General features: G+C 34.4%; 1 pseudogene; it reads left to right on the forward strand.

The window, feature by feature from the left end:
* The window catches only part of LOC131639805 (uncharacterized), a 31,776-nt pseudogene extending 17,853 nt beyond the window's left edge, over positions 1-13,923 (forward strand).
* Positions 13,924-15,169: the final 1,246 nt, after the last annotated feature.

Raw genomic sequence — 15,169 nt, forward strand, 5'->3', positions numbered from 1 at the left:
GTTGTGAAGTTCTATATCATGCTTTTGTTTAGTTACTCATATATCTTGTGAATCTGTGGAACTGCTTGCAGGTTGTTGTTTTTACATCCTATTCTATGAAGAATGAGACAGACTTTCCGATTTATGTTCTTGCAACAAAAAGGTGGCCTCTATCCAGGTGATTCCTACATTTCTAGTCATTTAATAGGTTATTAATGCTATATTTGCCCATTTTTGACATTGGTTGGTTCTCCATATACAGAATTGAATTAGAAAACTTGAATTCAAACATTCCTTCAGAGCTAGGATTTTGTTTGCTTCCAAAGTCCACCAGATCGTGGTTCTTGAAGTAAGATTAGTTATTGTCCATAACTTAATTGTTTAATATGTCAAATTTTTGGTTTCTTGTAATGGTACCTAAGTTTACTTGTTATTATATTTTCAATGTTTCCAGATCTGAAAGAGTGCAATTGAAATTGCCGGAAGACCATACATCTGAGGCACTGCTAGACTTGGGTTCATTATCAGGCCTTACAGAAATAAGCTTTAAAAAAGAAGAAGGATCTGGGATTAAATCCGTAATAAAGCTTGGAGTGTCTATTGGTCCTTCTTTAGGAGAGATTGTTGTGCCCTCCCAAACGGTGACTTTGGTTCCACGATATGTTATTTGTAATGAATCAGAACAATGTATTACTGTTCGCCAATACTATTTCCAGGTATGCATCAAGTATATAATAGTTTAAGAGAGAGTGTGTTTTTTGTATAACCTGTACTTAACTTAGCTTTCTGTGAAGGATGAGGTGGCAGGTGTTATCTCCATTGAAAGCAAACAGAGAATGTCATTGCCGCTGAAGGAAGGATTAAGCAAGCAAAAAGAGCTCAGTGTATTTGAGCGGTTAATCAGAAAACACAGAGTTGACAGTGACAATTCCTTGTTATATATTCAGTTTCAAACAAATGAGCCTGGATTGGGATGGTCTGGGCCAGTGTGTTTAGCTTCACTAGGGCATTTTTTCCTGAAATTCAGAAAAGAAGATACAGCATCAGACAACAGAATGATACAATTTGCAGCTGTTCATGTGGTAGAAGAAGGTTCTACTCTTGTTTTGAGTTTCTACAAGCCACCAAATTTGAGTCTTCCTTACCGAATTCAAAATTGTTTGCCTAACGTATCAATAACTTACTATCAAAAGGTATACAGCGATTCTTTGTTTTGGATTTTTATATAATCATTTTCTTTTTCTTCCCTCCTCCTCACATCATTTGTGAAATTTCCAGGGTTCATTAGAGCCGGAGGTTCTTGGACCTGCAGGCAGCGCTGATTATGTCTGGGATGATCTAACTCTTCCTCGTAGACTGGTTGTCCGCATCAATGGTGCTCATTTGAATCTTATTGCAGACTCTATAATCTCTTCTCAGCATCAATAATGATGGAGCCATGCTTCTGTTTGGAAAATTTGATTTGCCTTTTATAAAAAAAAGTTGATTCATGACATCTTGGCAAAAAAATCCTGATTTATGAATAACTTAATTGGTTAAGTATACATGAGGTTAAGACATTGATGTTTGAAAATTTGCCTTAGTTGTGGCCACCCCTATGGTCTGTTATTGGACCCCTTGTTTGTCTCATTGCAACATTCTAACATATTTAGCGTGCTGGCTTGAAAGGTGGGTTAATCCCATATCGCTTAGAGATATGGTTTTTGTAGTGCTTATATGGATTGGGCTATCCTAATGAGTTAGGGCCTAAGCCCAAATTCTAAAAATAGTGCACTCTACAAGCATTATTAACCACTTAGTTGCCAGGGATAGGAGTGGCTATAGGCTTAGAATCTGCCATGTCGGCCGTCTAGAGTCTTTTACAACAATAATGATTCTCGTAAGTATTCGTAATTAAGAAAAATGGAAATAAATTATTGAGCTGATAAGTACATGTATCATGGTTGTATGAATGGAAAAGAAAAAAAGGAAAGAAATTAAAGAATAAAGTGTTCTATTGTAACTCTTAAAATTTGGATTGAACTCACTTAACCCTACTAATAAATGTAGTTATATGAGTTATGGTTCAGTTATCTTGAGCTTCTTAAGGCAATCTATTTATATTAACAAAGACTCTTATAAGCTATATTTCTTTCTGAGTTATATAAATAAACAAAGGCTCTCACTCAACAAAGACTCTTATAAGTTAAATTTCTCTCTGGCTTTTCATTTTCTTACACTATCAATCTAATAGTCTCTCATGATTTGGATAAATAATCAGCTCATCATAAAAGAAAAAGACTTAAGAAAAACTAATAGTGCTGTTGATTTCTGTTGTAGATAGCCTTCAATTACGAGAGATTAAGTTGGATAAGGTGAGAACATGGAGAGCTTTTTATAAACTTGGTCAACAAAGAGTTTTGGCCACACGCTTACTTTCAGACAAAAGATCGAAAGATCAGATCAGTGAGCCTGATGCCTTTGAGATCACAAAAGTGGGATATGAAATATATGCAGAAGGGCCAACTCGAGTTTTGCGAATTTGTGAGTTCTCTGATAGTTTCAAGAAAGATGCAGTTCTTGATTTGTATGCAAAATTTCAACTGAGAGTTTCTCGGCTTGCGGTTCACATACTTGAACATGTAACACAGGTATCCTAGCTTGTCAGGTTCTTGACCACCAAAGTCTAATATCTGTTGAATTTTGTTGAAGTTGGACTTTCCATGTTTATAATTTATGCATGATAATGTGTATACTGTGTGAACTTGAATAAAACTAAGTTTGGAACAAAAGACATTCCCTGTTTCATCCGATCTTAACGGGCATTTCTCAGTTTGTAGTAATAAAAATTGATAGGAAAATTTCATATATATCTGTAATCAAATATGATATTATATCAGTGGCTCAATTTCAAATACTGCCAGAAGTAGATTTTTTGAAGTTAGTGTCATAAAATGTGTTGCCCTGGAAAATGGGAGTGATTTTTCCTGGTCTATGCGATATTTTAGTGTTCAATTCTTAGTGAAGCATAGAAGGTATGGTAAATTGTTTTCTCTAACTTTTAAGCTCCAGTTTTTGTTTTCTATTGTAATTGTCAAGTTTCTATTTGAAGCAGGAAGATGAAAATGAGCGCAAAGATTTTACACCAATTGTAGTCGTGAAGCTTGAGAATCTTCACATGGTTACTGTTTCTAATAATCATCAGAAATATAACCAGCTCAGTATACAGGTAACATGTTTAATTCAACAGCATGATTGATTAATACTATTTATTTCACCTTTTTTTATACCAAGTCCGAGGAAAATAATTTGTTTAAGGACTTTATTGATCATATCCTATTTGTTATCGATCTAGTACATGAACTTGGAGCTTAAGCGGACTGGAGCTCCTTTTGCATCAATGCTTCGCAGACATCAATCAGATGGCAGTGACCCAAATGATAGTGTACTGAAGGTTGTTTTTGTTATACTCACGTCCAGTTCAAATGTGAAGCAATTTAGATACTCATCAATTTTTCTTCAGGTAAAGTTGGATGTTGGCTTTTTCTAATATTATTGAATTTTAAGGTATGGACTTAACAGCTCCGCACATGAATTGGTCGTACTCTTATATGATTCGGCATTTTGTTTTGTGTAGCCTATGGATTTGAACCTTGATGAGGAGACATTAATGAAACTTGCTTCATTTTGGAGAACATCTCTTAGTGACTCAGAGAGTCAGCGGATTTACTTTGATCATTTTGAAATCCATCCAATAAAGGTTTCCTTCCACAATTTGTTTTTCCCTACTTTGAGTACTTTTCATTAATTACTATACTTGAAAGTCATAGACATTGTTTTTAGAAAGATAGAAGCTCGAAAGTCATAGACATTGTTTTTAGAAAGATAGAAGCAATAAAAATAGTGTATGAGATACACTACTATGTATAGTAACCCTCATATTTACATTAATAGGTTAAAAGAGGTACATAAGAAAGACAAATGAGGCAAACCCTAATACTAAATCCTAGTAATGTAATACTGTAACTTATAATTTATACTATAACTCTTACTACTCATATTTACATTAATAGGTTAAAAGAGGTACATAAGAAAGACAAATGAGGCAAACCCTAATACTAAATCCTAGTAATGTAATACTGTAACTTATAATTTATACTATAACTCTTACTACTCCCCTTTAAACTGAAGGAGATATATTAATCATGCTCAATTTGTTACAAATGAAATCACTATGCACTCTATTCAATGCCTTTGTAAACAAATCTGCTAGTTGATCTCATGTCCTAACATATTAAGTAGATATGAGATTTTCTTGAACTTTCTCTCTGAAAAAGTGACACTCTACCTCTATGTGTTTTGTTCTTTCATGAAAGACTTGATTATGAAAGACTTGATTTGATGTAATATGTATCATTGCCTGGTTATCACACCAGTCTTATAGGACAATTATTCTCATCACAATAAAGTCTCACCGGTTAATCACTCTTTCTCTTCAAATTTTCTTAGATCATTTTAAGTCATATTAGTTCACATATCCTTTGTACCACTTCCCTGAACTCTGCTTCAGTATTAAATCTGGATACCACACTTTAGCAACTGACGATATTCATTTTAGCAATTGGAGAAAATGTCTCTGAGTAATCTACTCCATAAGTTTGGGTAAATCCTTCGGCAACCGATCTTGCCTTGTACCTCTCAATAGATTCATTAGCCTTGTATTTTACATACTTACCATTCTGCACCCTATAGTTTTCTTTCCATTTGAGAGAGAAACCAATTCTTAAGTATTATTCTTATCCAGTGATTCCATCTCCAAGTCCATGGCTTGCTTCCATTTTCTGTCAGACAATGCCTTAGATAGAGAATTAGGTACTATTATAGTGTTTAGACTTGTGAGGAAGGCTTTAGTGTTTGGTTTAACAAATGCCCATTCTTTTTCTCAACAATCCCATTTTTGTTGGAGAGTTTTAAGTTTTAACACAGGAAGACTCATGAATGATACATTCTTTTTAACAAAAAGAATTATCGCTGTTCACCTCCGCAGATGTTACATTGTCTACTTTTTCTTATAATGTTCCTACACCTACTATTTTCATTCCACCTATGCCTACTATTAGCGTCCACAATTTTGCGAATTCGAAGAATATACACTTTTACCTTCACACCTTCAAGCTTGTTCGCATAAAGTTCGACACGAAGATGTTGTCTATTTTTGAAAGTAGGTGAACAATTTGTTCCATAGCTCATGTGCATGAGAGCAATCGAGAATGCGAGACAATATTTTGCTTGTTAGCATGAACCGTAACCACAATTTGAGCATCTGATCACGGGATCTCCATGACAGATACACATGATTCATCAATCCTTTGTTGTGATCCGCATTGTGCAAGTATTTCACTGGAATTCTTGGACAAACAACAAATTCGGTGAGATTGTGTGCATTGATATATGGTGCTACTTGTTAGGGCCATAGATGAAAATTATCTTCATTGAGTTTTTCTGAGATTTTTCAAGAGAGAATTGAAGCAAAGAACAGGATTCAGAGACAAGTTGAGAATTCAACTGCTCAGACGAAGAACTACCACTATATGACAGACGTGGTGGTGACGGAGGGGGAGTGAGATCCGCTATTGATCGAACTAGCTTGTTGATATCATATTAGATTATAGAGAGAATGATAATGTATATTTGATTTGTAATTTTGTTTGACTGTTTTTCATTGCTACAAAATCAGTTACAATTATTCAATTTTACAATGGGATGTTAACACATTTCTATTTGCAAATGTGTTGTATATCTCCTATAGGGTGGGTTTAGTCTCACCTTACAAGCTGGTATTGTGGAGTGAAGTAAAATCCTAAAGTCTAAATTCTAAGAATATTCAACAGTATATCCAATAACTAATTCATAATTTATCCTGAATTTTTAGATCATTGCCAATTTTATTCCTGGGGAATCACATTCAACCTATAGCTCATCGCAGGAGGCTCTAAGATCCTTAATTCATAGTGTGGTTAAGGTTTGTTTAGTATACTTCATTGACCATTTTCCTCATAACCATGTCGTGTACTCATACTTACCTATTTATTCATGTTTAATTCTCATCTTCCTCTTTTTCAGGTGCCTTCCATAAAAAATATGGTAGTAGAACTAAATGGGGTTCTGATAACCCATGCTTTGATTACAATTCGTGAATTATTTATTAAATGTGCACAACACTATTCATGGTAAGCCTACAATATTTTTAATTTTTTTTATTATTATCAGAGTTATGGCTGAATTTGAAGTGCTTGTTCAGGTATGCTATGAGGGCTATATACATTGCCAAAGGAAGTCCTTTGCTCCCTCCGGATTTTGTTTCTATATTTGATGACCTGGCTTCGTCATCTCTTGATGTCTTCTTTGATCCTTCACATAGGTTGCCAAATCTTCCAGGATTAACCTTAGGTATATGATGTGCTTTATTAATTTCCTATTTGCGCTCATTTTTATATTCTAATAAACTGTGTAGGGAACCAATAAATGGACTCAATTTTTGGAGAGATAATCAATTAGTATAAATTTTTATTCGGACCTTTACTTCAATAGTAAGACTCATTAGATTTAAATAATCTTTATAAAGAAATTAACATTTTCACATTATTTATATTTAAAATATATTTTTAGTTTTCACATGATATCAGAGCCCCGACCCTGATTCAGCTTGGTGGGGGAGTGGGAGCTGAATCCTGTGTTGGACTTTGATATAGGATGTGGGAGACTCATATTTGTGAGGAAAATTGTTGGGTTCAAGTTTGAGTGATTAAGTCCAATTTTGAGTATAATGAGTAAAATGATGGATTTATTAGATACGTGACCAGTTTAGTCAAGATCGAGTGCTGGATCTTAAGATCTTACGTGCTGGGGTTGCCTTTTAGTGCGACAATCAAAGAAATATCTTTTTTTGTACATGGCGTGGTCAAGATTGAGCTTTCTAGAGCAAGATTGTAAAAAGATAGTGTAGGGCTTGTTTTTTTGGGCGGTTTAACTGGGTCGGGTTTTTCAAGTGAAAACTTGGTTATTGTTTCAATTAGGTTCTCCCTCCTAACCCTAAAACAGAAACAACTGCATCTTTCCCGTAGGTGTTGGTACCCTGCAACTTTCAAGCTTCAATCTTCCCCATTCTGTTGTTTTCCCTGCTTGCCCCTGTTATTGTTGCTGTTAATCTTCTCCACATACTCCCTCTACCATCAATATTTGTGTTCTTCTCCCCCCATCATTTTCTTAACACTATTTTCTCCCTTTTGTAATGGCTTCAAATATATATGAAATTACCATTTTTCCCTTCGGTAGGATCTTACGTTCTGTGCTACGATCCTAGTTTTTCGATCTTTCACAGGCCGTCTGATATATACCTAATGCCTTAAAATTTTGGTTGGAGATGTATCTTGTGCGTGACCCAAATATAAACCTAGTGCCTTAAAATTTTGGTTGGAGATGTACATCTTCTTTTGTGGTCCTGGAGCATTGGTCTCATTATTTCTGACTTTCTTGGGCTCTCCAAGTGATATCATAGCCTACCAATTGGGCCATCCACCATATATGTCCACGCTCAAGTCCAATAGTACTTGATGTGAGGAGGGTACTGGGATCCCTATATATTATTAAGTTTTCACAACTACAAAATGTTCTATCCCTATTTACATGATATGATATGTATATCCTACACAATATGTATACAAAATCATAATCTTATTTTCATTATTCACCCTCTAGTTTTAGCATATAAATCACATGCATCAAGTTTGTTAATCCTGATTCTGAGGACCTCAGTGATATAATGAAGCATATGTCAATTGATAATTGAAATTGACAAAGTTAGCGGTGATGTAGTTTGATTCGATCTTCTCCATGACAATTGGAAATCTATAATTTCTCTTATGAAAAATTGGATTAGAGGAAATATGCAACGGTTACTTGATTAGCATATATCAATGCCATTGTCTCTTTAAATTGAAGCTCATTGAGGAATTGTTTCATTCAAATGAGCTCGCAAGTTATTAATGTCACAGTCCTATCCTACGTTCAGCCCCAGCATCGGATCTTGTAATATACTCTAGTTTTTACTTTTCAAAGATATGAAGTTTTCTTGAATTTTACTCTCTTTTCTTGATGAGCTTTGAATAGTGCCGAAATTGACAAGTTACAGTATTAAAGACTAGTGGAGAAAGTTGATTGACTTGGCACACACTAGACTTGATTTGGCTTATTTGGTGAGCCAATTCATGCATGATCCGGGGGTGAGGCACTTGCAGAAGAATGTAGATTGTGTTCTACTATGATAGGAGTCGAGATGGATAATTGGGAAGCCTTATTTCTCAATTAATTTCTGTCTGATATGTGCAGCAGACAGAGTTACTGCTTCAACTGTTTCAGATAGTTAGAACATAATTTATATATATTATTTGTTCTAATATTTTGGATTATTTTTGTCTATTTATCAGGTACTTTCAAATTGATAAGTAAATGTGTTAAAGGGGAAGGATTTTCTGGGACAAAACGATACTTTGGCGATCTAGGGAAAACTGTAGGTTTTTAGTTCCTTGTTGTCTATAATCATTCCATCGAATTAAATATTTGAGTATGGAGCATCAGGAGATTAATCAATTTGTGATGGCTCCGCAGTTGAAATCCGCAGGTTCCAATATAGCTTTTGCAGCTGTAGCAGAGATATCAGACTCAATTCTGAGAGGTGCAGAAGCAAATGGTTTTGACGGATTGGTACAGAATCAGCACCTTTCGTTTTAATTTTTAAATTTGATTAGGTTCACTTAAGCCGGGTTATATTCTCTGCTGCATTAATTGTTATGTGTTTGATGTTTGCATTTTGACAAATTTGATTTTCAAGATGAGTGGGTTTCACCAAGGCATTCTGAAATTGGCTATGGAGCCATCAGTTCTGGGAACTGCTCTGATGGAAGGTGGTTCTGATAGAAAGATATTGCTTGATCAAAGTCCAGGAGTTGATGAGGTATTGAATAATCTTGTTGTATCTATAGTATTTTAAGATTGAATAAAATTATGTTGAAAATCTCTATTTTTCTCCCTTTGATTGTATGTTTTTACTGAAGAGTGAAGAGTATTTCTTGATTGTTTTTTTATATCAACAACAAATATTTCAGACTTATTTTCAGGGTGTAAGGAATGTATGCTTATACTAAGCATACAAATAGCTAAAAAGAAGACGGAACTATATAGTTTTGTTTAGTTCCAATATGCTATTAACCTTTAGAATATTAATTAAAAGTCTATTTGAAGAAGGGGTGTAATTAAAAGTCACACTGCAGTTCTTGATGAGTCAGCACTCAAGCTGGCAGAAGCAGCGACAGAGTTTGGCTTTGTCATGTTTACTATACAAATAGGTCAACATAGGCTAAGATGAGACAGAGATTGAGACTCAAGAATAAGAGGGAAGGGTACTCTTGGTAGTGGCAAGAAAGGCCTGGGTCTTGGTGGAGGAGGGCAATGGCCCCTGACCTTTGGTCATGGCAGAGCACGGCTGTGAGACTTTTGCTGGTTTGATCTTCTATCCATAATTGACTCTACATAGTCGGCATCGGTATATGTTTCAAGACCCACTCTCCAATTCCTTTAAAACTAAATTCCTCTACCAAATGTTTCTTTTAAATATTGTATAACTCAGAGCGCAACTTGTAAATGAATCTCCGTTGGTCGGTGCATGATTTGACTAACTAAGCTAACAACAAAAGTGTTGGAATTTCCGCCTTTATTGTGGTCCTTCCCTAGTCGCCTGATTGTGGCATTTGGCTTGTCTTTATTGCAGCCTCTAACAGGTTTGAAGGGGTGAATTTATTCCCGCATTGCTTATTGCTTAGAGATATGACGTGTGTAGTGTTAAAAATATTTGAGCAGCCATCACCTTACAAGCTGTTTTTGTGGGGATGAGTTAGGTCATACTCAAATTCTAAGCTGGTATCAAAGTCATCCTAGATTCGTTGTTGAGCTTCCCGCATTGCCCACACTTCAGGCTCGTTGAGGCCAGAGCGTGAGGGGGTGTGTTCGAATTTCTGCCTTAATGTGGTCCGCCCCTAATCGCCTAATTGTGACATTTGGTTTGCCTTTATTGTAGCTTCCAACACCTACTTTGTGTTGTATTATTTGAAGGGGTGAATTTGGTCCTACATTGCTTAGAGATATGACTTGTGCAGTGTTTATAAATTTGGGCAGCTCTCATCTTACAAGCTGGTTTTGTAAGGACGAGTTAGACCCTACTCAAATTCTAAGATGATATCAGAGCTTATCCTAGATCTCTTGTTGGGCCTCATGCATCGTCCACGGTTTAGGCTCATTGAGGTCCGAGCGTGAGGAGATGTGTTATTGCAGTCCACCTCTAGTCGTCTTATTGTGACATTTCACTTGCCTTCATTGCAAGCTTGGACAACTTTCGCCTTACAAGCCGGTTTTGTAAGGATGAGTTACGTCCAACTCAAATTCTAAGAAATAATTTCCTGTCGTCTTTCTCAATTAGGAATTGATAGAGTATCTTAGCTTTGTTGAATCAGTGAAAACACAGCGAAGTCATATAGTTCAAGGCAATCAATACAAAATAAATATGACAGATATTATTTTTGTTTATATGATATGATATTATAAGATATAATAGTCAGTAACTGCTAGTTAGTTGTAAGGCAAATTTTAGAATATCCTTTCTATGTTAACTATATTTATTACGATAATGACTTCATTTTCTGACACATTTGTATAACTAAAAAAAACCTATTCTTTATTTTTTCATTTAATTTTTGAATTTCTCATTGAGGTCCACAGTAACTAATTAGATGCGTGGTCTGCTGCAGTTATACATTGAAGGATATATCCAAGCCATGCTGGATACAGTTTATAGACAAGAATATCTTAGAGTCAGAGTTATTGACAATCAGGTAATAGTTAAGTAATGTGTACATATATATGGTGAAGTATGCATAGGAGATTTTTTGAAACTTGACATTTATGTGGAAATTTACATTTTCATGTCTTGGGAGAACACTACTAGCACATTCTTTGGAATGAAAGTTTAAGCAAAAACCTTGTTTTGAGAATGTTGTTCGCATGCATGGGCATGATATAATTGTTCGATTTTTACCACAGGAAGGCATAGAAATTGGGAAATCATTAAACAATATATATTAAACAATGGATGAAAGGATGTTAGGCACTACGACTAGTCTGTTGGGGGAAGGGAAAAGGCTAACAGGCTAACGTTTTGTTTGATTTACATTTTTTATTTATTTTCAATTTCAATTACTAAAAGTATTACAATGTTTTCACTTTATTATCTGCTTTTGTTTTGTACAGAATCCCTAACAAAGAACATCTTGTTAAGGGGGTTTCTGTTTCTTAACTGCATTGAGATTGGGATGCCTGTTGTGCATTGTTATTCTTGAGTTTTGGTTTGCAGGCTGTTTGCAATTTTTTCGAATAGTTTTCTTGTAGAGGACATAAATTTTTTCTTTGTAATTCTATGCTTTGTTAATGGATTTCTTTTCCTATTTAAGAAAAAAAATCCATATACTGTCTGGTTGTGATGGAATCTTGCGATGTTTAGGTTATCCTGAAGAACTTACCACCAAATCTTTCTCTTATCAATGACATTATGGATCATGTTAAGGAGTTCCTTATGAGTAAGGCATTGCTAAAAGGAGATCTCTCAACTATTTCCCATCCTTTACGCCGTCTTCGTGGAGAAACTGTATGTTCTGTTCTATTGAGCATGGCTCTATTATCATTTTATTGCATCTTTTTCTTCTCTTTTTAGTATATATGTTTTCCTTTTAGTCATCTTTTATCACTTTACTTAAATTTCATGATTATGAATGATGATGTTTGTTGGCCTATGTTCCCTACCTCTAATTTAGAGCATCTTATTCTCTTTTTATGTGTTCATATATTTAAGATCTTGTGGTCGAACTTCCACTTCAACCTGGATTTCTGTCATTGTATTCATCAGAGAACTACAAGTCTACTATATATACAAGAGACAAAGCAAATACAATCCCATAATATTACAACCATATGAAAACAAAATCAGCTATCTTAGGAGTGTTAGTGTCCTACCAAAAAAATCAAATATTAAATACAAAATATACTTGCTATCAAGAGTTCCCAAACTAATACTTTGCATCTTGGAATGCATTAATTTAGTTTGGAGGTGCTTCAAAATGTTACGCTTGATTTTACAGTTAAAGTTTAATCTATATTGTGTGCTTGACTTGTTTTTGTAAAGGGTAATTTATATGCTTCTTGCTGTATACAATCAACAATGGCATAATCCTTAAGTAATCTACCCAGTCATGTACGAACACATTGATTCAGAAACTCTTTGTTGCAGGAATGGCGAATAGGACCAACATTATTGACATTGTGCGAACATCTTTTTGTTAGCTTTGCAATACGCATACTGCGAAGGCAGGCTAACAAGTTCGTTTTGAGCATTAAGCGGGAAAATCAGTCAGAGGTTGGTGATCATTCAGATGAGCCTGCAAACTCTATTATTCAAAAAGTGCAGAAAGTGAATTTCCTTAAAAAATGGGGCATCGCCAGATTTATCCTGTCTGGTTTGTTAGCATATATTGACGGCCGTTTATGTCGTAGGATTCCCAATCCCGTAGTGAGAAGAGTAGTTAGTGGTTTTATGTTAAGTTACATCGACAACAATGATGAAAAATAATCTTTACAATTGCCACTATTCAAGCTATGTTCGCAAAAAGCAGTAGAGGATGTGATGGATGAAGTCTCCGTTTGTGGCGTGACATGCTGAAACACGCTCATCTTGTACATGAGAATATCAGTGACTTACTTGCAGTGTCAAGTTCAAATGAATTAGACTATACAGTATCTCTGTTTTGCATATATCATAGGAGATTTTTCTAGTTGCTGGTCGGGTAATACATTTTAACCCTTCCCTTGCTTTGGATTATCCTGTTTTTATTTTCAAGCTGTTGCATTGTTAAGTATGTATATATTTGGAATTTAAGTGCTAAACACCTTACAAGTAACTATAATACTAAAGCATATTATTAAATCAAATGCTTGAGTTTATAGTTGTGTAGTATAGCAAATGTAATGCAAGTTGATTCAGCATAATAAACTTAGCCACGTAGAAAAAAAGTGAGATGTGGCATCGTGCAACCTTGACAACACATAGTTTAGCAGAGTCAACAGAATTTCTCCGCTGCTTTTTCGGTCTCGTCATTCGCCACGTGCTCTTTGTTCCTTACGCCTATATTTTGGCTCAGCAGTACATAACAATAAATAAATAAATGAAGTTATAAAAATAATAAGGTTAATTATTACACCGTCTGTGTCACCACCACAATATAACATAAGTGAACTTCAACCTTATGTTCGTGCTAGCTATATACCATACTCTATACCATGACATATTAACAACAACAATATTCTTATTCTTATTATCAACAAAACGAGAATGGCTTTTACGGTTTCAAGTTCTGAATCAGCTTTGACTGCGGAGAAGGAGAAGGGAAGTATTGATTACCACAACAAAGACAAAGGGGACAATAGTAAAGTCTCTTTGAAAGTTGGCGATGACATCTCAAGCCAGCTCCAGTTAAAATCCTTTTCTCAAACAATGGATAAACATGTTGTCCTTAGACGCATCAAGAAACACAAGTCCTATAACAAAGCCAAAAGCGCTTTTGAATCTCTTCTAGGAATTTTGAAAACCGAGGCAAACGCTGCCCAAGAACAGAAGTTGCTCCAACATGATGACACGTTCTCTTCTCCTTAATTAAGATAGAAACATGCATGCATTATGATATGACCAACCTTTAATCTGATGTATGACCTGGCCTTGAATAACTGTTTCTGTTATTATGCAGATTGTAACTAGTATACTTAATTACTAATTACCCTCGAGCGCATCGTGTTTAAGTTTTTTGTTTACTTTGTATAGACAAATATTACTCCCTAGTGACCCAGCCCATCATTTCACACCGTTTAAGAAAAGTGTATAAAGGTAGGAGAGAGTAGAATTTTTACTATAATACCCTTATCATGTATTGGGAATGATAGAATTTTTATTAATTAGAGGGTAAAATTGGAAAAAGTGCATTAGAAATTGAGATGGTTCATTCATTTTGGGACAGATGGAGTAGTATATAGTAGTAAATAGTAAGTTGAATTAAATCGGTATAAATTGCTTATCTCTTTAATTTATGTATTTATTTATATTTATATATTAATGTAAATAAATTATTGATATATATAGTTTTAGTATGAATATTATTATTTGTTTTTTCTTTTTCTTTTGTCAATTAAAACTAATGTTCTATTCAATCAGTTCAAGTCACTTATCCAACGCTCCAGTTTGAATTGTTTTGTGCCGTCGTAATTTATGCTCAAATTAAATGGTTAAACCCCATTATTATTTTAGACGTTAAAATTAAAATAGTTATGATTTATAACTGAAAAACAAGTTAATCAAAATTATTTTTTTTTGATAAATTTAGTTTTCTTATGAATGTAAAATGACATGGAAATATTAATTTTTTTTAATTTTTATTTTTTTTAATTATATATATCCTCTTCTATTTTAATTTTAAACAACTATAGTCTTCTTTTTATACTTTTGTATTTAAAATTAATAAAGTTTTTATTTTTAAATGACAATTTTTTTTTTGTGAAATATAATAAATCATAGTATTTAAATATATCAAAGAATTTTATAAGTTAAAAAATAAACCCTCATCAAATATTTATAGAAAAAATGTAGAAGGGAATTACAACTGTTTGAGTTAAAAATAAGGAATTTTTATTAATTAAAATTATCTCTGGATCATTTCAACCTAGGTCGTCTTCAACTACTTTTGGTAAGAGTGGTTGGACCTGTTGAGACAGAAGTTGTTATTACCCTTGATCATTAGGAATCCCTTTATTGTTGACACTCTTAGGTTTCAAATGGCATAACATTTTGGATTTAATGAATTGGAAGAATAGTCTCTCGAGGAGCACCAAAGAAGTGAGCAATTCGACCCATATGTTGTGCCAATTGCAGGTAACTCTGGTTAGTGTTTTGAATTCAAGGATTAAACATCAGGCCTATTTGTTGCGTAAGCATATTAACCATGTCATGATTACTCTCATCCATTTGTTGCTTCATTTATTGGAGGGAATTAGTGTTAAAGGCGAC

The sequence above is a fragment of the Vicia villosa genome, linkage group LG1, assembly GCF_029867415.1.
Source record: "Vicia villosa cultivar HV-30 ecotype Madison, WI linkage group LG1, Vvil1.0, whole genome shotgun sequence".
Taxonomy (NCBI): Eukaryota; Viridiplantae; Streptophyta; class Magnoliopsida; order Fabales; family Fabaceae; genus Vicia; species Vicia villosa.